This window comes from Bufo gargarizans, chromosome 3 (genome assembly GCF_014858855.1).
Source record: "Bufo gargarizans isolate SCDJY-AF-19 chromosome 3, ASM1485885v1, whole genome shotgun sequence".
In the NCBI taxonomy this organism is placed as follows: Eukaryota; Metazoa; Chordata; class Amphibia; order Anura; family Bufonidae; genus Bufo; species Bufo gargarizans.
Window position 1 is genome coordinate 364,306,609 of NC_058082.1, and position 26,924 is coordinate 364,333,532.

The 26,924-nt window shown below is 44.2% G+C and overlaps 1 protein-coding gene across 2 annotated transcripts in view; it reads left to right on the forward strand.

The window, feature by feature from the left end:
- Positions 1-26,924, forward strand: part of FGR (FGR proto-oncogene, Src family tyrosine kinase) — a 112,260-nt gene that overhangs the window by 23,905 nt on the left and 61,431 nt on the right. Inside the window, exon 2 of one of the 2 annotated variants that reach the window (XM_044288025.1) lies at positions 25,678-25,724. The exons of the other annotated variant lie outside the window; for it this stretch is intronic. The gene's annotated coding sequence lies outside the window, so the exon portion shown is untranslated. The remainder of the gene's footprint in view (positions 1-25,677; positions 25,725-26,924) is intronic. 2 annotated transcript variants of the gene reach the window in all.

Sequence of the window (26,924 nt, forward strand, 5' to 3'; positions counted from 1 at the left end):
CTGTAAATAGATTAGCCCTCCAACAAAATAATAACACCGCCATACCATGACCGGATAACACCTACATACAGTGACTGGATGACACCGCCATACAGTGACTGCATGATGCAGCCATACAGTGACTGGATGATTCCACCATACAATGACTGGATAATGCCTAAATACAGTGACTGGATAACACCACCATATTGGATAACAACGCCATACAGTGACCGAATGATGCCACCATACAGTGACTGGATGACACCGCTATACAGTGACTGAAATACGCTGCCATACAGTGACTAGATAACACCTCCATACAGTGATTGGATAACAAGCCATACAGTGACTGGACAACACCGCCATACAGTGACTGGATAAAGCCTCCATACAGTGACTGGATAACACCACCATACAGTGACTGGATAACACCTCCATACAGTGACTGGATAACGCCTCCATGTAGTGATTGGATAACACCGCCATACACTGGATAACACCTCCATACAGTTACTGGATAATGCCTCTATACAGTGACTGGATGACGACTTCATACAGTGATTGGATATAGGGTATAAGGGGGCACAGTATAGAGTATTAGAGGGCACAGTACAGGGTATGGTAAGGGGGAGGGTATAAGAGGACATAGTACAGGGTAGGAGGCACATTATAGGGTATAAGGGGGCATAGTAGAGGTTAGGAAGCACAGTACAGGTGTATCCCCTTATACCCTTGTACTGTGCCACCAACAGTGTATGTTTAGGTGGCACAGTCCAGGGTAGGGGGCACAGTCCAGGGTATTAGACTCACCAAAGCTGGCAGGGAGTCTGAAGCAGGAGGGTCCTGACTCCTGGCTCTGGCTTTCCGGCAGGCAGCAGTGGTTCTCAGAGGTGGGTGATGGGCGGCAATTCAGAGCTGTAGCTTGGCAGGCATACAAACGTGCGGCTGGCCAGGCGGCCATACAGTATGGCTGGGTGGAAGGGCGGGCAGCCATTCAACCATGCAGGGTGGCTGAGAAAGAAGGCAGGCAGCCATACAAACGTGCCTCAGCAGTAGGAACCCCCCCCCCCCACCACCACCACCACCGTCAGGGAAAGAGTGGAATAGCACCAGGGCCGTCTTTAATATTATTTGGAGTCGGACCCTGTGCAACCCAAAAGATCATTCCCCCACCCCCCTTGTACTTGTTCCGCTGATCCGCTTGCAGGCTGCTCGGGCATGAGTTCAGTCAGTTCGGTGCGCAATCACGGATTTAATAGGGCCCTGATGCCCCCCCCCCGCTGCTGCTCCCGGGCCCGAAGCAGGCGCTTCCCTTGCTTCCCCCATAGCGACACCACTGCTCAGTGCAGAAAACTAAAAATGGTAATTACACTTAATCTATATTCTTAACAGTACTTTAAGCATACAGCTGTGCAACCTTACACGGTTAGCATCTATACGTTTACACTGTGAGAACTATTGAGATGAAAATTGGCCACAGGAAGTGACCATTTCCGGTAAGTTCTTGCTGAGAATGGGCCACATCGCACATTATATATGAGCTTATGCTTCATGTTATTACGTGTCTCTTTTACTTCCCAAATAAATGTGCTGTTTTTGGAAACTTATATATTGTAATATTATCTGGCTAACAAGCATTATGCCACCCACACCATCAGGCAGGGAGTAGGACCAGTATGATGTTTCTTTATGAAGGTCTCTTCATGGAGTTGCCCATTTGGTCTCCAGATCAATCTCTAGCTATCATTGCATTTGAGACAAAAGCAGGACTCATGGCTGAAGAGGATGGACCTCCATTCCATTATAAAACTAGCTGACTTTAGACATGTGCTAAAGACAACTTTTTCCATTTTTATTATACAAAGTTGTCATTTGACAGAGATATTTCTCTCACTCAGCATGTAAAAATACACCCCAAAACACATTGCCCTACTTCTTCTGAGTACGGCGATACCACATGTGGGACACTTTTTTGCAGCCAAGATGCGCAAAGGGGCCCAATTTCCAATAAGTACTTTCAGGATTTCACAGGGCATTTTTACGAATTTGGATTCCAAACTACTTCTCACGCATTAGGGCCCCTAAAATGCCAGGGCAGTATAAATACCCCACATGTGACCCCATTTTGGAAAGAAGACACTTCTTCTGAGTACGGCGATACCACATGTGTGACACTTTTTTGCAGCCTAGGTGTGCAAAGGAGCCCAAATTCCAATGAGTACCTTTTAGGAGGGCATCTTTAGACATTTGGATCCCAGACTTCTTCTCACGCTTTAGGGCCCCTAAAATACCAGGGCAGGATAAATACCCCACATGTGACCCCATTTTCGAAAGAAGACACCCCAAGGTATTCCGTGAGAGGCATGGCGAGTTCATAGAAGATTTTTTTTTTTTGGCACAAGTTAGCGGAAATTGTTTTTTGTTTTTTTTTCCTCACAAAGTCTCCCTTTCCACTAACTTGGGACAAGAAGTTCAATCTTTCATGGACTCAATATGCCCCTCAGCGAATACCTTGGGGTGTCTTCTTTCCAAAATGGGGTCATTTGTGGGGTGTTTGTACTGCCCTGGCATTTGAGGGTCTCCGCAATCATTACATGTATGGCCAGCATTAGGAGTTACTGCTATTCTCCTCATATTGAGCACACGGGCTGAAAGAAAAAATGAACGGCACAGATTTCTTCATTCGCATCGATCAATGTGGATGAAAAAATCTCTGCCCAAAAATGTGCCAAAAAAAAAAATGAGGTGAAAGGTGTCTGCCAGGACATAGGAGCTCCGCTCAACATCCAAACCCACTGAGCTCGTATGCCCTGGAAAACCCGATTTCTCCATTCACATCAATCGATGTGGATTAGTAAATCATTTCCGGAATTTTTATATTTTTTATATACAAAGTGTTTGCCAAAGCATATGAACACCGCCCCTCAGCTCATAAGCCTCGGCAAACGCATCTTTTTTACTGCAGAGGAGAAATCTCGTCTTGCAGCGCCGCATACACCAACTTTTGTGTAATCTGACAGAAGCGCAATGTCAGAATGCACATCAGTGCTGCAGCTGGCTGATCGGTTGGTCCACCTAGAAGGTAAAAAACAGGCCGCAACGCAATAAATTTATTAACATTAACTTTAGATAACATTTGAAACAGAACATTAACTTTTAAAAACTTTATTGAACTTTTGGAACATTAACTTTTTTGCTTACCTGTGATTTTTATTTTTATTTTTTTACCTTTATAGGACAAACCTCTCCTTCCCCATGGGACAATGTGTAAAGCGCAAATCGCCCAGAGAAGTGGCGAAGTACATTATGCACTTTGTCCCATGTGAAAGGAGAGGTTTGCAGCAGCTGTGAGTGAAAGGGCCCTAAGAGCCCTGTGTGCCTGTCCTGTGTGACGCAATCCCTATACTAATAGTGTACCTGTGTGTGGTACTTCCGGAAACACTCCCCTAAGCATAGGGCAGGGTGGTCAGGGCAGTCAGGACAGAAATAGCAGGTGTCATGCCTTATTCCACTCCTGCTACAGACACAACATTTTTTTCGGGGTGGCGCTTGGTTTGAGGTACCAGCAACGACATTGGGGAAATGTCCCTCGTGTAGACGGCTCACTACACTGGTGGTTGGGGCCACGGAACCTCCTGGATACAGGAGGTTCTCGATGATCTCTTCCTGAAATTTGAGGAAGGATCTTGTTCTCCCAACCTTACTGTAGAGAAAAAAACTATTGTACAGTGCCAATTGAATTAAATATACAGACACCTTCTTATACCAGCGTCTGGTCCTGCGGGAAAGTAAATAAGGAGCCAACATCTGGTCATTGAAGTCCACCCCTCCCATAAGTGAATTATAGTTGTGGACACAGAGGGGCTTTTCAACGACTCCAGTTGCTTGTTCAATTTGGATTGTCGTGTCTGCATGAATGGAGGAGAGCATGTAAACGTCAAGCTTGTCTCTCCATTTCACCGCAAGCAGTTCTTCGTTACACAAGGCAGCCCGCTTGCGAGACGGGTGGTAACGAGCCGTTGGGGGAAGCCCCGGCAACTAGGTCGTGCGGTGCCACAGCAGCCAATCTGTTCTAAAAACAAATGCCTGAAGAGGGGCACACTTGTGTAAAGATTGTCCACATAAAGATTGTACCCCTTGCCAAATAAGGGTGACACCAAGTCCCGGACTGTCTTCCCACTGCTCCCCAGGTAGTCAGGGCAACCAACCGGCTCTAGGGTCTGATCTTTACCCTCATAGACTCGAAATTTGTGCGTATAGCCTATGGCCCTTTCACAGAGCTTATACAATTTGACCCCATACCGGGCGCGCTTGCTGGGGATGTATTGTTTGAAGCCAAGGCGCCCGGTAAAATGTATAAGGGACTCGTCTATGCAGATGTTTTGCTCAGGGGTATACAAATCTGCAAATTTGGTGTTAAAGTGGTCTATGAGGGGCCGAATTTTGTGGAGCCGGTCAAAAGCTGGGTGGCCTCTAGGACAAGAGGTGCTATTTTCACTAAAGTGCAGGAAACGCAGGATGGTCTCAAATCGTGTCCTGGAGAGGTTTGCAGCAGCTGTGAGTGAAAGGGCCCTAAGAGCCCTGTGTGCCTGTCCTGTGTGACGCAATCCCTATACTAATAGTGTACCTGTGTGTGGTACTTCCGGAAACACTCCCCTAAGCATAGGGCAGGGTGGTCAGGGCAGTCAGGACAGAAATAGCAGGTGTCACGCCTTATTCCACTCCTGCTACAGACACAACATTTTTTTCGGGGTGGCGCTTGGTTTGAGGTACCAGCAACGACATTGGGGAAATGTCCCTCGTGTAGACGGCTCACTACACTGGTGGTTGGGGCCACGGAACCTCCTGGATACAGGAGGTTCTCGATGATCTCTTCCTGAAATTTGAGGAAGGATCTTGTTCTCCCAACCTTACTGTAGAGAAAAAAACTATTGTACAGTGCCAATTGAATTAAATATACAGACACCTTCTTATACCAGCGTCTGGTCCTGCGGGAAAGTAAATAAGGAGCCAACATCTGGTCATTGAAGTCCACCCCTCCCATGAGTGAATTATAGTTGTGGACACAGAGGGGCTTTTCAACGACTCCAGTTGCTTGTTCAATTTGGATTGTCGTGTCTGCATGAATGGAGGAGAGCATGTAAACGTCAAAGCTTGTCTCTCCATTTCACCGCAAGCAGTTCTTCGTTACACAAGGCAGCCCGCTTGCGAGACGGGTGGTAACGAGCCGTTGGGGGAAGCCCCGGCAACTAGGTCGTGCGGTGCCACAGCAGCCAATCTGTTCTAAAAACAAATGCCTGAAGAGGGGCACACTTGTGTAAAGATTGTCCACATAAAGATTGTACCCCTTGCCAAATAAGGGTGACACCAAGTCCCAGGACTGTCTTCCCACTGCTCCCCAGGTAGTCAGGGCAACCAACCGGCACTAGGGTCTGATCTTTACCCTCATAGACTCGAAATTTGTGCGTATAGCCTATGGCCCTTTCACAGAGCTTATACAATTTGACCCCATACCGGGCGCGCTTGCTGGGGATGTATTGTTTGAAGCCAAGGCGCCCGGTAAAATGTATAAGGGACTCGTCTATGCAGATGTTTTGCTCAGGGGTATACAAATCTGCAAATTTGGTGTTAAAGTGGTCTATGAGGGGCCGAATTTTGTGGAGCCGGTCAAAAGCTGGGTGTCCTCTAGGACAAGAGGTGCTATTTTCACTAAAGTGCAGGAAACGCAGGATGGTCTCAAATCGTGTCCTGGACATGGCAGCAGAGAACATGGGCATGTGATGAATTGGGTTTGTGGACCAATATGACCGCAATTCATGCTTTTTTGTCAGGCCCATGTAGAGGAGAAGGCCCAGAAAAGTTTTAAATTTGGAAACTTGGATGGCTTTCCACCGGAAAGACTGGGCATAAAAGCTTCCCGGGTTGGAGGCTATAAATTGAGTGGCATACCGTTTGTTTCTGCCACGACTAAGTCCAAGAGCTCCGCAGTTAAGAACAGCTCAAATAACCCCAGTGCCGATCCGATCTGAGTTGTCTCAACCCGAACTCCAGACTGGGTGGTGAAAGGGGGAACTACTGGTGCGGCTGAAGTTGGGGGCTGCCAATCAGGGTTTGCCAGCACCTCAGGGACTCTAAGGGCTCTACGGGCCTGTCTGTGCGGTGGCTGCGACAGGGGAAACTAATGCACGTGCCACCGTACCAGCTTCAACTGCCCTTCTGGTGCTCGCCACTTCACCATGTTCTACGGCAGTGCTGGTACTAGGTCCAGGATGGGCTGAGATGCTGGTGTATGCCTCACCGCGTAATCCGACAGTGCCAGCCCCACTCTGCTGCCCTTGAAGCGGATCCAGTGCAACCTGTGGTCTAGCAACACAGGGCCGGATACGCCTGGTGGTATCAGGGACCTCAACCTCCTTGTCCGAACTTTGGGTCAGACTGCCACTGCTTTCTACAGGTTCGTATTCTGACCCACTAGATTCGTCAGATGAGGGTTCCCATTCCTCATCCGACTGGGTCAGAAGCCAAATAAGGGTGACAGCGCCAGCCCCACTCTGCTGCCCTTGAAGCGGATCCTGTACAACCTGTGGTCTAGCAACATGGGGCCGAGGTATGGGGTATTCCCTGAGACTACCCAAGAAAAAAAGCAAGTCTGTCTTACAAATGGGAGGCTAGCGAAGTAACGGAAGCCGCTGCGATTGAGAAAAAATATCAAAACTGATTTTTTTTATCGCCGCAGCGCTTGTGAAGTGATTGTGCAGTGCTAAAAAAAATCTAAAAATTTGTCACTGCGGCGGGGCGGGCGTGGGTGAACGCACGTGTGGGCAACCGATCAGGCCTGATCGGGCAAACACTGCGTTTTGGGTGGAAGGGCGAGCTAAGGTGACACTAATACTATTATAGATCTGACTGTGATCAGTTCTGATCACTTAGACCCCTTTCACACGGGCGAATTTTCCATGCGGGTGCGATGCGTGCGGTGAACGTATTGCATCGGCACTGAATCCTGACCCATTCATTTTTATGGGGCTGTGCACATGAGCGTTGTTTTTCACGCATCACTTGTGCGTTTAGTGAAAATCGCAGCATGCTCTATATTGTGCGATTTTCACGCGATGCAGGCCCCATAGAAGTGAATGGGGTGCGTGAAAATCGCATAGCATCCGCAAGCAAGTGTGGATGCGGTGCAATTTTCACGCATGGTTGCTAGGGGACAGTCTATTCACTGTATTATTTTCCCTTATAACATGTTATAAGGGAAAATAATAGCATTCTGAATACAGAATGCAGAGTATAATAGTGCTGGAGGGGTTAAAAATAAAATAAAAAAGTTAACTCACCTTCTCCTCTTGATCGCATAGTTCCCGGTCTCTTTACTTCTTGAATGATGAGCTGTGGGCTAAAGGACCTGTGGTGACGTCAGATCACATGCTCCATCACCACGGTGATGGACCATGTGATTGCAGCATGTGATCTGACGTCACCACAGGTCATTTAGCCCTCAGCTAGTAAAGAAGAGAACGGGAACTACGCGATCAAGAGGAGAAGGTGAGTTAATATTTTTTTTTTAACCCCTCCAGCACTATTTTACTATGCATTCTGTATTCAGAATGCTATTATTTCCCCTTATAACCATGTTATAAGGGAAAATAATACAATCTTCAGAACATCAATCCCAAGCCCGAACTTCTGTGAAGAAGTTCGGGTTTGGGTACCAAACATGCGCGATTTTTCTCACGCGAGTGCAAAACGCATGACAATGTTTTGCACTCGCGCAGAAAAATAGCGCATTTTCCCGCAATGCACCCGCCTCTTATCCGAGCCAAAAATAGGACGCCCGTGTGAAAGAAGCCTTACAGATACTATAAAAGTACCAATGCTGATTAGCGATACGCTAATCAGCGAATCAGTGACTGCAGTGCGGTGGGCTGGGCGCTAACCGACGCTAACTACCTAACAAAGGGGCCAAAACTAACCTAAAACCTAACCGTCAATACTAGTGGAAAAAAAAGTGACAGTTTACACTGATCACTTTTTTCCCTTTCACTGGTGATTGATAGGGGTGATCAAGGGGTGATCAAGGGGTTAATTGCGGTGATGGGGGGTGATCTGGGGCTAAGTGTAGTGTTTGGTGTACTCACAGTGATGTGTGCTCCTCTGCTGGGACCAACCGATGAAAAGGACCAGCAGAGGAGCACAGAAGCCATTTAACACCTTATATTTATAAATATAATGTGTTATATGGCTTCTGATTTGATTTTTTAAAAGTCACCAACCTGCCAGCGATGATCATTGGCTGGCAGGCTGGGGAGGAACTTCTGATGCAACGATTCCCGGCCCGCACTGCGCATGTGCAGGCCGGCTCTGATCGAAATCTTGCGTCTCGCGAGAGGACGCCCCGATGCGTCCAAGAGGAACAACAGGGCTGCCGCCATGACCCAATCCTGCGTGTGGCGGTCCTGAGCTGGTTAAACAGTGCTGACATCTGAGCCTAGGCCCATAGGGGGTCATTTATTAAGACCGGCATCTAAAACGCCTATATCTGAAGCAGACCTCGACATAACTTCGACACATCCAGCGCCAGTCTAAATGTAAGCCAGCTTCCTATCTGTCTTACATTTAGACCATTTTCTATGCCTAAAACAGGCGTAGAAAATGATGAATGAGACATGGAGTGAGCAGGGAAAAGTTAAGCGGGTATTTGTTTATTAGTGGGAATAGAGGAGAAAGCATTAGACAACTTTGGCGGCTTATCTTTTAGGATAACAAAAGGATCAGACATTAAATTTGAAAGCACCCAAATCTTTTCTTCCCTGATGTCAACTATTGGGAACGAATTGGGAGCCCTTCCCCATACACATTAGATTGTTGACTGGTGAAAATGGCAGGTTCAGTCGACAATAGCATAATGTGTATGGGGGGGGGGGGTTTAGGAAGGTGGAAGGGGGATGCTGTGACTACTAGGGAAGTACAAAGGACTTTACTACTGTGAGAAGGGGGTGCTAAGTCTACTACCATTAAAAGAAACTTCAAATGAAAAATGTCTGCTTCTAAACAAGTAGAGAATGATCCTATTTTGTTCCTATAATCGGCAACTTACAGTCCAGTATCTCTTTTTTTTTTACATGTTGGTAATTGCAGAAGTGGTTTCAGTGATCTCTTTTGGTGGAGTAGGAGGGACTTCCTGTCAGATAATGGAGTTCTGAATCACTCTGTTAATCATTTCAGCCAAGTTAGTCTAAATTGGGTTGATTTGCAGGGCCAAACTTTTAAAATCAGTACGGTATATTATTAAAATATACTGTACTTTAACAAGTTCTCTCGATTAGTGTTAAAAACCTGCCAGTCAGGATAATATATCCTGAATATACCAAGGAACCCTCATTAGCTGAAGATAATGGGGGAGGGGGGGAATATCTAATTCCCCCATGCCACTTTTCTGGCGTAAAAAAAAAAGTCACAGACCTTGGGAGGGAGCGTGGCCAGTAGGCATATTAACCTTTATTTATGCCAGTTTTCTGAACTGCCGTAGATTTTTGTTTAGGTGTACGAACTGCTGAAGAATGCGCCTAATATATGACAAGCCATGTACCTCACCATAAATTAGGCACATCTTCCAGCATCACAGGGGAGATCATAGACCGAGGTAAAATGTTAGTTTATAATAAATTTCCCCATTTTCTAAGATGTTATGTTGGTCATATTGTTCCGTAGAAGAAGCAGGGGAGATCATTATTCTGGTCCAGTTCCATGAAGACGTCTAGGATGGTCTATCACACCAAAGAGAGCCTTTTGTGTTTAAAGCCATGAGGGGATGGGGAACTTAAACTTCAGTTCAGCTGTGTTTGTAACTATACAGGTTTAAATAGGTTGTTTGAATTCTTTATTATTTTAAAATGCAAAAACTAAAAAAAGAATAACTCCCAAACCCCTCTGTTCCAGCACTTCTGCTCCTATTCTCCATGCCGCTGCAGCACCTATGATGTGATGTTCTGGCTGCAGCGATAATGTACCCCGCGTATACCACGAGCCAATCACTAGTCTCATCAGTATATGGTACAAGACCACTGAGACTGCTGATTGGCCCTAGTGATTATGTTTGATATACAGGACATCAAAGCTTGGCAGAGAGGACAGAGCAGTCTCGGGATAGTGGGGGAGGGACTGCGGGAGAGTCAGTCTAATTATTTTTTTATTATTCTACCAGTGTTCCTATTGTTCATTGTAAAATAATAATAATAATAACTTGGTTGTTCACACGTTACTGTCCATTTTGTGTGTGCAAATACTTGGACTGTATTGCATTCCAGGTTTAGGACATATATGTGTGTTTTTTGTGGATGTAGAAAACGGAAACATTTTCTTTTAAACCTGTTTATCATTTTTCTTTGCAATGGATCTCACAGGTGACATCTATGGTCTGTCTGAGGTGTTCATAGACCCATAGACTTATATGGTTGTGTTTGATCCTGAAAATGGAGCATAGTGCATGTCTCTGTTGTTTTTCCACTGACCTATGGTAAAAGGAAAAGGATTTGTGAATTAACACCCTAAAATCCACGGATACCTGTGCTGTCTGTGGAGAACACAGACAGCACACATCCACGATTCACTGACGTGCATCTACACCCTAAAACAGATATAGGTCAAGGCTGGCAGCAATCCAAGAGAAGACTCAGGAAACAATCAAGGTCAAATCCAAAGAAAATCTAAAAAGCAAGCAAAAAGCTTCACAAATAAACAGCAATGAAGAAATCTTGTAGCTGAGGTAAGGTTTACTGAGGAAAGTTTTAGGCAGCTTTGTACAGCATAGTCAACAGTTATCCACAGGCTGAGCACCGAGAAAGTGACATACACCTGTCTCTTTAAAGGTGTTGACCCATCTTGCACTTCGGTGGCACATCGCTAGGAGGTGGGACCCACACTTGCCTTTAGAACGGGGCCCCAAGGCAAAGGAGAGCATACCACGCATGTGTGGCATGCTCTGCATTCACTTCTATGTCAGTTTCAAAAAGAGCTGAGCGAGTACACTCAGCTAATTCTGGAACTCCCAAAGAAGTGAATGGAGAGCGCAAGGTGCAAGTGCAACCACCTCTCCATTCATCTCTATGGGAGTTCCAGAATTAGCCAAGCCAGCACTCTAACTATTTTCAACACTTCTATAGAAGCAGGGCCGTCTTTACCAAGGGGCAAAAGGGGCAGCTGCCCTGGGCCCAGTTGCTCCTGGGGGGCCCAAGGCAGCTGCCTCTTGAGCCCTGCTAGCTACTGCCCCGGGTGTCAGGCTGTCGGCTACACAGGCATCATGATCGTACTGTGTTAATGATCTTAATTCTAGGACCTTAATGAGTTTTGCTCTAGGACCTTAATGACATCATTACCATGTGACCAGTAACCTAGCAATTACTGGTCACATGGCTATGAGGTCATCACAGGTCCTGTGGAGTGTTGCAGAAGTTAACTGTGGAGCTTTTTTGTGTAAAGATTACATCAGAAAAAAGTGACGGGGCTGTTATGTTAATATACTGTAAACTACTGTATAGTGGGGTGCTGTATACTGTGTGGTGGGCTGTATACTGTGTGGTGGGCTGTATATTGTGTGGTGGGCTGTATATTGTGTGGTGGGCTATATATTGTGTAATGGGCTGTATATTGTGTGGTGGGCTGTATACTGTGGGGGGTGGCCTGTATACTGTGTGGGGGCCTGTATACTGTGTGGTGAGCTGTATACTGTGGGGGGCCTGTATAGTGTGAGGGGGCCTGTATAGTGGGGGGGGGGGGAGTGCTATACTGCTGTACTGTATAGTGTGGGGGGCTGTATCGTGTATAGTTTGGGGTGCTGTATACAGTGAGGTGTTGTATACCGTGAGGTACTGTATACTGTGGGCTGCTATACTGCTCTACTATATACTGTGGGGTACTGTATAATGTGGGGTGCTATACTGCATGCTGTGTGGTGCTGTATACTATAGGGTGCTATACTGCATACTGTGGGATGCTGGGGTGCACTGTAACACTAGGGTGAGCCGAGCCCTGGTCTCCTTCCTGCAGAGCGGTGCCCACTTCCAGCCTGAGCCCAGCTGCCCAGAGCACTGATCCTGAGCCGCTGGAGTCTTCAGAACTGGAAGTATTTACAGTCATTCACTGGACTCTACCAGATATGTGGATTTTTTGTGTGTGTGTTGTGGTGGAGAGCATGATTGCCTGCTAAGGTGTGGGAAGGCGGGATCCAGGGGGCCCAAGTAAATTTTTGCCCAGGGTCCAATAAATATTAAAGACGGCCCTGTATAGAAGTGAATGGAGGGTTGCAGTGGTACATCCTCATTTACTTTGAGGGTGCGTTCTAGAGATAGAAATTACAGAGAAAAGATGAAAAACAAAGATAAAAACATCCTGCATGATATGATAAATATGCGTATGTACATGGCTACATTTGTGGAAAAAAAATCACAGAAAACAATAGATAATAATTCACTAACACAACAGATGCAAGCATTATATATGGACTAAGGGGAGTACATTTCTGTGCTGAGTTGAGATTACAAAGAGTTGAGAGCTTCTCAAAGCTCAAAGGCTTCAAATATGCCAAATAGCACTCAGTTTTTCATAGAGGACTATCTTATTTATATACAGTGCGGAGAAAAGAGAAAATTTGGTTGGCATTATATAGCTCCCCCATTGGAGGGTTGTGTTTAGACCTACATTCTGTAAGAGAGATATGTTTGTTGCTAGATATGAAGTTATGTAGGGTGCATAAATTACGGGAAGACCACCAAGCGAATTTTCTTGGCCTGGAGTCCTGGGGGAAAGCAGGGTTCCCAAATATATTAACTGCAGGGGAGATAAATAGTAGAGAACATTGAAAACGTAGAAATCACCAGAGAAGTATAGCATAGTGGTCATTTATTATTCAGAAATACGCCTATATTTGGCATATTTCAGTGGCAGATTACAGCACAATGGTTAGTTACACCGCAATCTGCGACTTTTCCCCACTCACGCCAGGTGTAAATAAGTGGGCTGTTTTAGTCATAGTAAAAGGTCTAAATGTAAGGCAACAAGTAAGCTGTCTTGCATTTAGAACCAGCAGCGGATCCACCACTAAAGATGGGGGTTTATTAAGACCAGTGTCTAAAATGACGGTCTTAATAAATGTGCCTTTTTGATCAAACCATCAACGGCAGAGTATGGTAGCCTTATAAAGGCCTTCCAGTTGTAGGGTGCAAAAGGTAATTGCTCTAAAAAGATTCATAGAGGGTGAGTATCTTGCTCTAAATGAGTCAGAAACATTTCAGCTAGCCAAGCAGCCTTATAATATTTGGCAAGGTCAGGGACTGACAAACCACCCTAGGACTTGTGACAGCACATAGTCCATTTAGGGATACAAGGGTGTTTGGATGCCCAGATAAATTTGAGTAAATCACTCCTTATAGACCTGGTAGGAAAATAACTAGATAGGGAATATTATGGTGCTTAACCTGAAAATCGAACCTCTGAGGACTCTTAAGGGACTATATACGGGAGTATGTGACTGTAAATAATAATATAAGTGAAAGCCAACATGGGTTTACCAAGGACAGAAGTTGTCAAACTAACCTGATTTGTTTTCATGAGGAGGTGAGTAGAAGCCAGGACAGAGGGGCAGCTGTGGATGTAGTGTTTCTGGATTTTGCAAAGGCTTTTGATACTGTCCCTCATAGATGTTTAATAGGTAAAGTAAGGTCTATAGGTTTGGAAAGTATAGTTTGTAATTGGATTGAAAACTGGCAGAAAGCCCATGTCCAGAGAGTTGTGGTCAATCCTATTCAGAATGGTCCTGGGTTATAAGTGGTGTACCCCAAGGTTCAGTGCTGGGTCTTCTATTATTTAATTTATTTATTAATGATATCGAGGATGGGATTAATAGCACCATTTCTATTTTTGCAGATGACACTAAGCAATGTAGTACTGTACAGTCTATGGAAGATGTCCATAAACTACAAGCTGACTTGAACACTCTGAGTGATTGGGCATCCATTTGGCAAATGAGGTTCAATGTGGATAAATGTAAAGTTATGCATTTTGGTAGTAATAATGCTTTACATGTCCTAGGTGATGTAACACTGGGAGAGTCACTTATAGAGAAGGATTTGGGTGTCCTTGTAGATGGTAGATTAACATTTTTATGCTGTTATTTAATCAGCTGCTTCTAAGGCTACCAGGATATTGTCATGCATTAAACGAGGCATGGACTCGCGGGGCAGGGATGTAATATTACCACTTTACACAGTGTTGGTACTGCCTCCTCTGGAATATGCAGTTCAGTTCTGGGCACCAGTCCATAGAAAGAACGCTCTGCAGCTGGAAAAAGGACAGAGAAGAGCGCCGAACTGATAAGGGGCATGGAGGATCTTTGTTATGAAGAAAGAGTAAAATTATAAAATATTTCTAGTCTTGAGAAGAGACGTCTAAGGGGGGACATGATTAACCTATACAAATATATAAATGGGTCATAAAAAATGAGGGTGAAAAACTGTTCAATGTCAAATGCCCTCAAAAGGGGGAACTGCCTCCGACCACAGAAGAAAAAGTTCAGTCTAAAGAAGCGTCAAAGTTTCTTTACTGTAAGAACTGTAAATCTGTGGAATAGACCACCTCAGGACGTGGTCACAGCAGGAACAGTGGACAGTTTAAAAAAGGGTTTAGATAAATTCTTGAAAGTAAATGACATTAATGCTTATGAAAACGTGTAGAAATCTGAGTCTCACTTCATTCTGGGATTTGCGTCCCCACGTATCCCTTGGTTGAACTTGGTCTTTTTTCAACCGTATTAACTATGTAACTATATGAGTGTGAAGAGATCACAATTGGAGGTAAACATTGCAAGGGAGAAACTCAGATTTGGAATTGTAAATAGTAAGGCTCGAGACCACGGAGAAAGAGTCCAACACCTTCAGTAAATTATAGAGTGACAAGATGGGTTTGGTTAGCGAAAGAGGTAGATTGTCAATGAATAAGCTTAATTATGTGAGAGATATCAGGATCATGTCTGATTTTAATAGTTAGGTGTTCCATCACTGGGGCGAACAGTGCAGGTGATAAGGGGCTCCTTATCTTTCCGTTTTCGAGATCCATTCAGGGCTCCCACAAGCGGTCCAAAACTGATCAGTTTGCATTCTAATGCATTCTGAATGGAAAAGGATCCGCTCAGAATGCATCAGTTTCCATCAGTTGCAGCGTTTTGGTGTCCGTCTGATGAAACTGAGGCAAACGGATTTGTCCTGGCAAACGGATTTGTCCTGGCACACAATGTAAGTCAATGGGGACGGATCTGTTTTCTCTGACACAATCTGGCACAATAGAAAACGGATCCGTCCTCTATTGACTTTCAATGGTGTTCAAGACGGACCCGTCTTCGCTATATTAAAGATAATACAAACGGATCCATTCTGAATGGATGCAGACGGTTGCATTTTCTGAACGGATCCATCCATGACGGATCCGCACAAAACGCTAGTGTGAAAGTAGCCTTAGTCCAACGGAGAGCCTTTTGAGTGTTATCAGAAAGGAGTATGTTCAATTGCGATCTAGTATCTTTAACAGCTTTCAACAGGATTGGTCTCTTTCATGTGCCGGAACTAGCCGAGCAAGTTTGCATTCTAAAGCTATTCGGTAGCTTCCTGATCCTCGGATAAATGCTTTGTGGGTGAACCATGCCAAGAATGGGTCAACATCAGCGGTAAAGTTTTCCGCAAAAAAGTTCTGTATTTCAGAGTTAAGCTTGGTACGAATTCTAGGGTGAGACGAGAGGGATTCTTTCAATCTCCATGAATATGGCATATAGACTTGAAAAGGCTTGTCTTGATCAGACCACTGGGATGCTAAATAGATGAGTATAGCATGTACGGTAGACAAGGAGTGGAAGCTGAGACCATATCAATACGGGTATATATATGATGGATGGAAGAGTAATACATAGAACTTCTCAGGGACCCAATATGTTCTCTCACCTGATGATCGAGTGCGGTATGGGAGGAAGGACGATCTGTCTGTGGTGGAAATTTTAAATCTCTACACCAAAGGAGTTTGTGGTGGGCAAGTGGTTCCATAATCCATAATTTTAGTATGATATGTAGAAGACAAATAGGTTGAATATTGGGGTGTAGGTATTTTGGGTGGGAAAGGGAGTGAAATGGGACTCCTGGAGACGAATGACATCTGACATGTGCTTCAAATATGCGGAAAAGGCTAATTTACGCTTTTGTGGGGAATTAAATCCCCGTACAGTATGGGTGAAGATCTTACACATAAAGAGAGGATGATAATATGCTGTGTTGTCAAAGAGTGGCGCCAGACATCACCGTCTACAGGAATCCCTAGATAAGCAGAGCTTAAGAGTTACCAGTAGGTACCGAAACAGGCTCATACACGAATACAACTAACATGATTGAACAGAAAACCTGGTATTGCAGGTAACATTAGTAGGAAAATGTAAAGCGGGCCGATGTTCATATTCAAAAGTGTCCCAAGTAAGTTAAAGGGCAACATGATGGTTGGATGGTTTGGAACGTTGTGAAAAAGTTGGCAATGACAGATCATGACACAACCAGTGCCAAGATTCTAACAGTCAAAAACAATAATGCCCAATGGCCAATGAACCACCATCTTACATACTATGGATGAGAAGGTGGAGTTAAGGAGGCCGGGGAGCGGGCCGCAGAGGCTTTAGTGGGTGCTTTTGTCCAGACTCCTGCTGGGTGTTGTAGCCTAGGAGGCAAAGGAGGCATCTGGTGCACTTGTATCCCTGCACACCGAAGAATCTCACAGCTGTCTGTCAGAGATTTAACTATCTGTGTTTGAGAGTTCAGCTGGAAGGTGAGGGCGAAAGGAAACCCCCATCTGAAGCACACCTGCGCCTTTTGAAGAGCCTGGGTTACTGGTCTCATCTCTCCACATCACCGGAGAGGGGATGGCGCCAGGTCAGCATAAAGATGAATGGAGGATGGGAGGTTAGGTAGAGTTAGGTGGTTCCAAGCCGTACTAAGTATTTAGTCTCTGGGTAGTGAAATTTGAGAATTTGGAGCATACAGTATTTATTAATAAACCCCTAAACACCAGCTTCTACATAACTTCAGCCGATCCTCCGCCACTTCTAAATGTAAGACAGCTTCCTAGCCCTGCGTCTTCCATTGAGAGCAGGAGCACGTTTGACTCAACATCAGTGGAGCACAATCAGGTGTCTTTCTTCAAAAATATTGAGTCCCTCTTCTGATCTGGGCGGGGAGAAGAACTGGCTGTTGTGTCGCAATCTGCGCCTAAAAGTTGCCTAATATAGGCGTAGGTTACCTCTCTGTGACCTGTTCTTGAGGTCTTATATTTTCATGTCAAGCGCATCAATCTGGGCTGCATGGGTATTTATATCCAACCTATCTGCTCCAATGGCCTCCGCGATGTTGTCACTTGCATCTCCAGCTCAGACACTCGTTGTCCAATATCTTGGATTTGACAAGTAAAGTCTGCTACGGCATTGGAGAGTTTCAATCATAAGAGGGACTCAATATTTTTGAAGAGAGTGATCTGATTATGCTCCGCTGATGTTGAGTGAAACGGGCACCCGATCTCTATGGAAGACGGAGGGCTGGAAAGCTGTCTTATGTTTAGAACTCCGGCGGATCCACTTCCAGTACAGGGCTTTATTAAGACTGGTGTCTAAAATGACGGTCTTCATAAATGCATATAGCCCAAGTGGGGCCTTCCTCAGGGATGCTAAAAGGCCTATTTGACTACATGATTAACTGCAAATTATCGTGAATAATAGTTCATAGAAATGCTAATTCCTGATAATTGGCTTGTATGATCGAACAGATGAAACATGCCTGATTTTTGGAATCACATCTCCCTGTGTAATAGTGTATGTTAAAGGGGCTTTCCATGGCTCCATAGGATAGGTCCTTAAAATCTGATTGGTGGGGTCTGTCACCTAACACCTTTACCAAGTAGTGTACAATAATGCCATACTCTGTGTAGTGGTAATTTTTTGGTACGCAAACTAATGCTCACTTTCACGTGAAGGGGAGCTGATCTGCAGTACCCAAGAGCGACCACTATACAGTGTATGGAGAAGTGGTGTTCCAATCCCGTACATTATTAAAAGGGGTTGTCCCGGTTCAGATCTGAACCCGGGAATACCCATATTTTCATCCAGGCAGTCCCTCTGATGTTAGCATCGGACAATGTTATGCTCCGATGTGCTCCCATGCCCTGCGCTGGATCAAGCAGGGCAAGTTGTTGTTTTTTTTTACAATAATACACTGCCCAGCGGAGGCTTTCGCCTAGCAGTATATTCGGTGACATCACCGGCTCTGATGGGTCGGCTTTAGCGCTGCCCTAACCATTTAACAGGTTAGAGCAGTTCTAAAGCACGCCCATCAGTGCCGGTAGCATCACCGGGCTCACTTCTGGGCGAAAGCCTCTGCCTGGCAGCCCGTTTCATCACTGGAACTCCTGAAATTGCCTTTGCCCTGTGCGACTCTTGTCAGGTGGGCTGCCTGGGCGAAATTCTGGGTAACATAGCTTCTGCTAACAGCTGATCTGTGCAGTGCTGTTTGTAGGGCCCAAACCGATGATGAAATAGGTCAGCAGTGTACACAATCACCCCCTATGCACATTATTCTTGGAGATAAAAAGTAAAAACAAAAATAAGTTTTCAAAATTTCTTGGTGGTAGCCGATTCTGGTTGGCTGCTCCATTTTATCCTTGTTATAATTTATACTTGAGCACAAGATACTGAATTTTTCCAGTATTTTTATTAAAGTTTTTTTTTTTCCAGTATGTAATTGATACTGTCTCATTACAATTCAAACATTTCCGAGCGGTCAGAACAATAATTGTCCAATGCAAAATATTAACAAAAATAAACAACTGTCATTAATGAAACCAGGTCGCCTATACATAAAATGATCATTATTATTTCTTGAATTGTAAGTGGGCTTATTCTGCCTGTAATTGCAATTGAAAGTATGTTTGAAACTGGCTTTAGTACATAGGCCACTTTCACACTGTCAATATTTGGTTAGTATTTTCCATAAGTATTTGTAAGGCCTGTTTCACGCTTGTGTTTTGGCTTCTGGTTTTGAGATCCGGCAGAGGATCTTAAAACCATACCAAAATGGTTCCGTTTGATGTTAACACATCTAGATGCATCCGTTCTGTTAGGATGCGGTTGTGCTACATCAAAACGGAACAAACCACATCCGGCACTAAAATCATTGTAAGTCAAATGGTTTACAGTTTGTTCCGTTTCGCCGACCTGACACAAAACCGCAGCAGTTTTATGTCATAGTAACATAGTACATAAGGCCGAAAAAAGACATTTGTCCATCCAGTTCGGCCTGTTATCCCGCAAGTTGATCCAGAGGAAGGCAAAAAAAAAACTGTGAGGTAGAAGTCAATTTTCCTCACTTTAGGGGAATAAAAATTCCTTCCCGACTCCAATCAGGCAATCAGAATAAATCCCTGGATCAACGATATCTCTCTAGTAGCTATAGCCTGTAATATTATTACGCTCCAGAAATACATCCAGGCCCCTCTTGAATTCCTTTATTGTACTCACCATCACCGCCTCCTCAGGCAGAGAGTTCCATAGTCTCACTGCTCTTACCGTAAAGAATCCTCTTCTATGTTTGTGTGCAAACCTTCTTTCCTCCAGACGCAGAGGATGTCCCCTCGTCACAGTCACCTTCCTGGGAATAAATAGATGATGGGATAGATCTCTGTACTGACCCCTGATATATTTATACATATTAATTAGATCTCCTCTCAGTCGTCTTTTTTCTAAAGTGAATAACCCTAATTTTGATAATCTTTCAGGGTACTGTAGTTGCCCCATTCCAGTTATTACTTTAGTTGCCCTGCTCTGGACCCTCTCCAGCTCTGCTATGTCTGCTTTGTTCACTGGAGCCCAGAACTGTACACAGTACTCCATGTGTGGTCTGACTAATGATTTGTAAAGTGGTAGGACTATGTTCTCATCACGGGCATCTATGCCCCTTTTGTTGCAACCCATTATCTTATTTGCCTTGGCAGCAGCTGCCTGACACTGTTTTTTGCAGCTTAGTTTGCTGTTTATTAAAATTCCTAGATCTTTTTCCATGTCAGTGTTACCGAGTGTTTTACCATTTAGTATGTACGGGTGACTTGCATTATTCCTTCCCATGTGCATAACTTTACATTTGTCAGTGTTAAACCTCATCTGCCACTTATCTGCCCAAGCCTCCAATCTATCCAGATCCCTCTGTAGTAGTATACTGTCCTCTTCAGTGTTAATTATTTCATCTGCAAAAATTGATATTTTACTATGCAAGCCTTCTACAAGATCATTAATAAATATATTGAAGAGAATAGGGCCCAATACTGACCCCTGAGGTACCCCACTAGTGACAGTGACCCAATCGGAGTGTGTACCATTTATAACCACCCTGTGTTTTCTATCATTGAGCCAGTTACTTACCCACTTACAGACGTTTTCTCCCAGTCCGAGCATTCTCCTTTTATATACTAACCTTTTATGTGGTACAGTGTCAAATGCTTTGGAGAAGTCCAGATACACGACATCCATTGATTCGCCGCTGTCAAGTCTAGAACTTACCTCCTCATAGAAACTGATTAAATTAGTTTGACATGACCGATCCCTCACGAAGCCATGCTGATATGGCGTTATTTGCTTATTTCCGTTAAGATGCTCTAATATAGCATCTCTCAGAAAACCTTCAAACAGTTTACCCACAACAGATGTTAAACTTACCGGCCTGTAGTTTCCAGTCAAAAAATGCAACCAAACAGAATGGAATGCATCTTGATCAGTTTTGTCCCCATTGACAATAAATGGGGACAAAATGGATCTGTTTTGGCCCGTTATTGAGATCCTCGGCTGGATCTCAAAACCGGAATGACACAATGCAAGTGTAAAACAGGCCTTACAAATGCTGATGTAAAATACATAATCATCTACTGACTATCTGAAATTAGTCTCACATTAGTTGTAATAATGTAAATGCACATTTTATCATTGTAAGATTGTACCCCAGGTCTGTGGTATACACAGTTCCCCATTAAAGGATAGCTGAAGGACTCAATCATAACTAAGTCACGCTAAACTGTCTGCCTGGAAGAGCACAGCAACATGGATAGGTGGTGCTGGTGCAGCAGAACAGGAAAACGGGTGTGGTAGAGCTGGGCAGCCAACGCACGCAGAACTGGAAAGAGCTGGAAAACTAGTTTGTCAGAACAGGTGACCCAATGTAGTAGTTTTCTGGAGCAAAAAAGTCGCAATGTGTTTGAGACTTTTGAAACACCACAGGCACAAAAAAATGTTTGTGCTGGTAAGAAGCCATGGGCTCCTGGGACCACTGCACTATTCAACTGTATCCTAATCCAGATAATGGTAATACAGTTGGATTTAGGAGGCTGTGTGTTACCAGGCTGGATACATAAGTAGCTGATGAGAGGGTCAGACTGTTACATACCTGGAGGCCTGATGAGTGCTCAAGTGGCCCCCCCCAGGCATCGGCCTAACGAGGGTCTATGGCCAGTCCGCCCCTGATGTGGAAGCACATAACAAGTTATGCATGCTTTATTCTTATAATAATCAGTCACATAACAGTTTAACAGTTTATGTTGGGTGGTACTGCCACTATACAAGGATCAACAGTAACACATAGCAACCAGAAATAACAGTAAGAGCATATGTCTTCTTGTAAGAGGGGGTGTGCTCATTTTTAACCCTCTTACTAATTTTGGGAATGACGAATGCAGAAAATGTAAGCTGCAGTTGCGCTGTAATGGGACTGTAGGCTTTATGTTATCACTATAATTATCTGGATGGAATATTGCACTCTGGGCACTACTTGGCTCAGTGTGCTCATAATATGGTACTGTGGGCACTGTGTGGATTTATACAGACAAAAATGAGCACACTTTGGTACTATATGTGACATCTGACAGTATGCTTACCTCTACATAATTTACATACAGACATTTTTCTAAGCTCAAGAGGTCTGACTGTATGAATGTAGAATAATACTACTTCAGCTTGCAACACAAAGTTGTAGGGTTCTGTGGCTGCTGTTCTCCATTCTATACTTATGTTTCATTAATGCAGCAGAACATTGTGGTGCACGTATGACAACAATAAGGAAGTATTATCTAATACCCTTGTCTCTTACTGGGGATCCTTCTCTGCAAGTGCCAAATGAATACATATATATACATAAAGTACCGTATTTATACCAACGATTAACACGATTCCTAAATGTGCATTAACATGGAGGTTTCTCTAGCAGGTACCAGCTATGGGTACATGTCTATAGTTGGTTCCTATCTGAATGTGTATGCACTGCATTATATTGCTTGTGTGGGGATCTTAATATTTCAGTTCCTAAGTGGAAGTGTGAGGTATTTAAGCTGAGGTCTGAAACTGAGGAAAAAAAATCTCATTTTGCAAAACAAATGTAAAAGGAATCTGTCAGGAAAGTTTTCATTATTAAACTACTGCCATGCAGCTATAGTGCTTGTAAATACCTTTGGAGATGCCCTGTTGAAACCAGTTTTTCCCACAAATCTATATATAAATCCACTCAGCTATTGTCACGATTCTCCAGCTCTAGGGTGGGCCGCCAAAATCAAATCCACTGGTGGACCCTAGGCCCCACAGTCCGACACTGCAATCATATCAGATCTTTCCCCATTTTTCAGTTTTATCCTTGGTTGCAACAAATAACCCCTATTCATTGAGAGTCTTTAAAGGAAATGTGTCACCGATTTTTTTATGCCAGTTAAAACAAGATAGTGACACATATCCTTTATTGCAATACGTTTTGATTTTTTGATTGCAAGTGATTGCGTAGTCCCATCTCCTGAGCCTAGGACATCACAGCGCTGTAATAGTATGTAGCTGAACACTAGCAGTGTTGCCGGTGACGTCACCAGGCTCACTGCTAGGCGGAAACCAGGCCTGCTCATTGACTCTACCATTCATCTGCTGGCTCCGACATCTGCCTTCCTGTCTTGCACCTAACATCAATAGTACCCCACCTAATATTAGGCAGGAGCCCCAAAGGGTCCAGAGTGTGCCCCAAGGTACGAAAGGGTGCAGCCTCTATTCTCTGCATGGCCCCAAGGTGTGCTGGAGTGAGGACATCTGCCATGTACCACTATCACTCCTATCATTGCCACAACTACTAACCCCTCCTCCTGCCTATACCCCTGCCAAAGTTGCCGCAGTCAGATGCTGTTCCTTCACATTTCACCCCTGAGGCCATACCATTAATTGGCAGTGTTGATATGTATGCAGACAATGCATTACACTTTGTCAGCAACTGAAAACATCAGAAACAGGACCTTGGCCACATTTTTCACTACACGGTGCCCAGCCAAGAAACATTAAAGGGTTTCTGTCACCTGAAAAATGGGGATTAAGCTGCCGGACATTAGCGATGTGCTAATGTCAGCTGAACATAACTATATTAGGCCATCTCACTGCCTAAAAGTCTTTATTGAGAAAAACAAACTTTTATTATATGCTAATTAGCCTCTAGGAGCGGGGGGGAGGGGGGCACTGAACCTGCTCCTAGAGGCTCCATTTGCCCACCTCTTTTCACGCTCTTCTTCTCTTGATTAACAGGGTCAGGGCAGCGCTGCTCTCCTCCCGCCAGCCGTGTCTGCAGTCTAAATCCCGCGCCGTTCAGTATTCGGTGCAGGCGCAGTGAGGAAGCCACCAGCCGCCAAGTGTCCTTTCCTCACTGCACTGCTCCGATGCTCAAGTCTGGGGGGGCTGCCTGGGTGAAATTATGGGTATATCCGGGTTCAATTCGGCCAAACCTGGACAACCCCTTTAATTGTGGCAAACTTTGCATATTTTGGAGAGGGCCGTTGGTGAGAATTGTGACTATATTAGGCCTCATGTGCACACTAGTATCCATTCTGCAAAACACAGATCTGCAAAACATGGGTGACATCCGTGTGACGTCCATGTTGTGTTTGCTTTATTGCGGGCCCTTTGTTTTCAATGGGTCCGTGGTCCGCATTTTGTGGCCAAGACGCCGACATGTTCTATCTTTTTGAGGAACAGACACATGGATACGAACAGCACATGTTTTTGCGGACCCATAGAAATTAATCAGTCCAAGTGCAATCCCCCAAAAAATGTGGATCAAACACTATACAAAATGCGGTTTGTGCATGAGGCTTTATTATTAGACTTTGCCTTAGACCTGCAGCATTCGTATGAAAACCCAAGCCAAAAACTGATCCATCATATGATGGGCACCAGCACTACCCAGTGGACTCCACTGATGATATCGTGGTCGAGAAGGTTTCCATCTGGTTTCCATCTGGTTGGTCATTATCCTGAACAAAATAGCGAAGCATACTGTTTTATTTTATGTAGATTTTTTTAAGGAATCTGCAAGCCATCAATACAGGTGTTAATAAAGCCTTATATAACACCTGATAAAGCGTGGCACAGTATTTTTTTTTTGCCAGATGCTGAATCAATCTAAAAAAAAATTATTGGAAAATCAGAGATCAGAAACATACGTCGTTGAAGTATAGTTGTATAGACTTATCGGAGTTTGTTCGGAGGCATAATATAGCTGTGTGAACTTTGTACTAACAACTTATTTTTCACATACTTTCCGGACAACATGGTAGTCTCTATAAATAACCACAGCCACCAGTAAGTGTTAACATTCATCTCACCCCTATCAGTAATGATTTCCTGATTTTTGTTCTGCCTACCACATATTATTACTTGCTAGTACAGTCCCCCAGGTGACCACTACAAAGGGTTAATTATTGCTAAAAGGGTTCATTTAATTTTACGGAGTCAAAGGGGTTAAGCCATGATTCATGTAAAAAATGAAAATCAGGCAAATGGTACATGACAATCTCGTTTTTTAAGAAACTAGGACCAGCCCTGTCCTTCACATGGGCCCAGAGCTCCCCAATTACTGCCCAATTGCTCTGCTAGACTGTCTTCAGCCCGGCAGCTCAGGGAGTGTGTCCTTCCCTCTACAGCTCTCTCCTTGTAACTGCCACAGCTGCTAACAGAACATATGGATAGTGACAGTGGAAGATTTCAACTGAGCACATTCGACCATCTCAGTGAGACAGACAAAAAATATGGAAAAGCACAAACAGCAGACACATTTTATGGTATAGATCTGTTCATGAGACAGGAGAAGGCCCCATAGGTGGAGCTTGCACCTATCGGACATTGATAACATATGCTGTGGATATTATGCCATCAATGTCCAGATGGGAAAGCCATTTAATTACACTCTTCTGGATAGAGGTGACATACCCATTACTAACAGATGACATTGATGTGCTCATGAAGTGATCTCCACCATCAGAGTCAATCAGGAAATGATTGACCACCTGAACATTAACAGGAAGGAAGAGGTAAGGCGTTCTCAAATTTGAAGAATTACAGCTGAGCATTTTATGATATATCCTACACAACATCAGAAGGTCAAAGAGAAGTTTTAAAATGGAACTGAAGCAAACAAATGATAAGGATTGCCAGGTGTAAACATGGCTTTAGACACCTAGTATGCGAGGAACTATGACCCAAGTCTGTTATATAGAGAGAAAAACTTCAATGTCATGCAATATCAGAAGCCTAAAAGAATAAAGCACCATCACTGTCTCGCTATCTTACAGACGATTCCCATCAGGTGATGTCTCTCTTCTGAAGCCTGTTTTTATCAGTAAGTATAAGATCCTTATTGGTTGGGGTTGTATTGTGTTATATTGAAAATGTGAGCTTGGTCACTTTCACACGCTCAGTATTTTTCATCATTCATTTGTAAGCCAAAAGACCTAGCAGGCACAAATCTTTCCATTATGGCTTAACTTCCACTCTTGGTTTTGGTTTAGGCTACCTTCACACTAGCGTTTTTGTTGGATCCGGCAGGGTTCAACAAAAACACTTCCGTTAGGATAATACAACCGGCTGCATGCGTTATGAACGGATCCGGATGTATTATCTCTAAAATAGCCATGACAGATCCGGCACTAAAACCATTGTAAGTCAAAGGGCGCCGGATCCGTTTTCTTTTGTGTCCGAGAAAACGGATTCGAAACATTGTCTTTCATTGTGTTTCATGCGGATCAGTCTTGCTCCACATCCCATGATGCACACAAAAACGTTGCTTGCAGGGTTTTTCTGCCCGGCATGGGGTCCCAACCAAATGGAACGGAATGCATTCTGGTGCACTCCGTTCCGTTCAGTTCAGTTTTGTTCCCATTGACAAAGAAAAGGGACAAAACTGAAGCATTTCCCCCCGCTATTGAGATCCTATGACGGATCTCAATACCAGAAATGGAAAACGCTGATGTGAAAGTAGCCTAACAAATAATGGAACAATATACTGACCAAATACTGACCATGTGAAAGTGGTCTAATACTGGATTTTCTAATAAGTATGTAAATAAAATAACTTTTAGAGGCTCATGGTTGGCACAAGTTAGGCTAGGTCTACTCTAGAATTCTTTGTGGCACAAATTTTTGGGCTTGGTACAAAGGTGTTTCCATACCAATTTTTTCCGAATAAAGGATTGATCAGAAAATCTGTCAAGATAACGACTTCTGTCCAAAGGACAGAAACACATACCAGTTTGGACATAGACAGCCTGTGTTTTTTTGCAACCTATAATGAAATGGATCCTGACTAGTGATGATCGAGCATGCTCGGCCGAAAACCAGTTTGGGTCGAGCATCTCGATGCTTGGCACATGGCGGTATTCGGCCGAATACCGCATGTGCTCAAGCGCAATGCTCGAGTCTCTGCCCTGCACGTTTCTTGTCTATTACGCAGCCAATAAGCGTGCAGATAAGTACTGCCCTCACTGTAATGCCGTAGCCATGTTGGCTGATGGCATTACAGTGATTGGCTGGCTGGAACGTG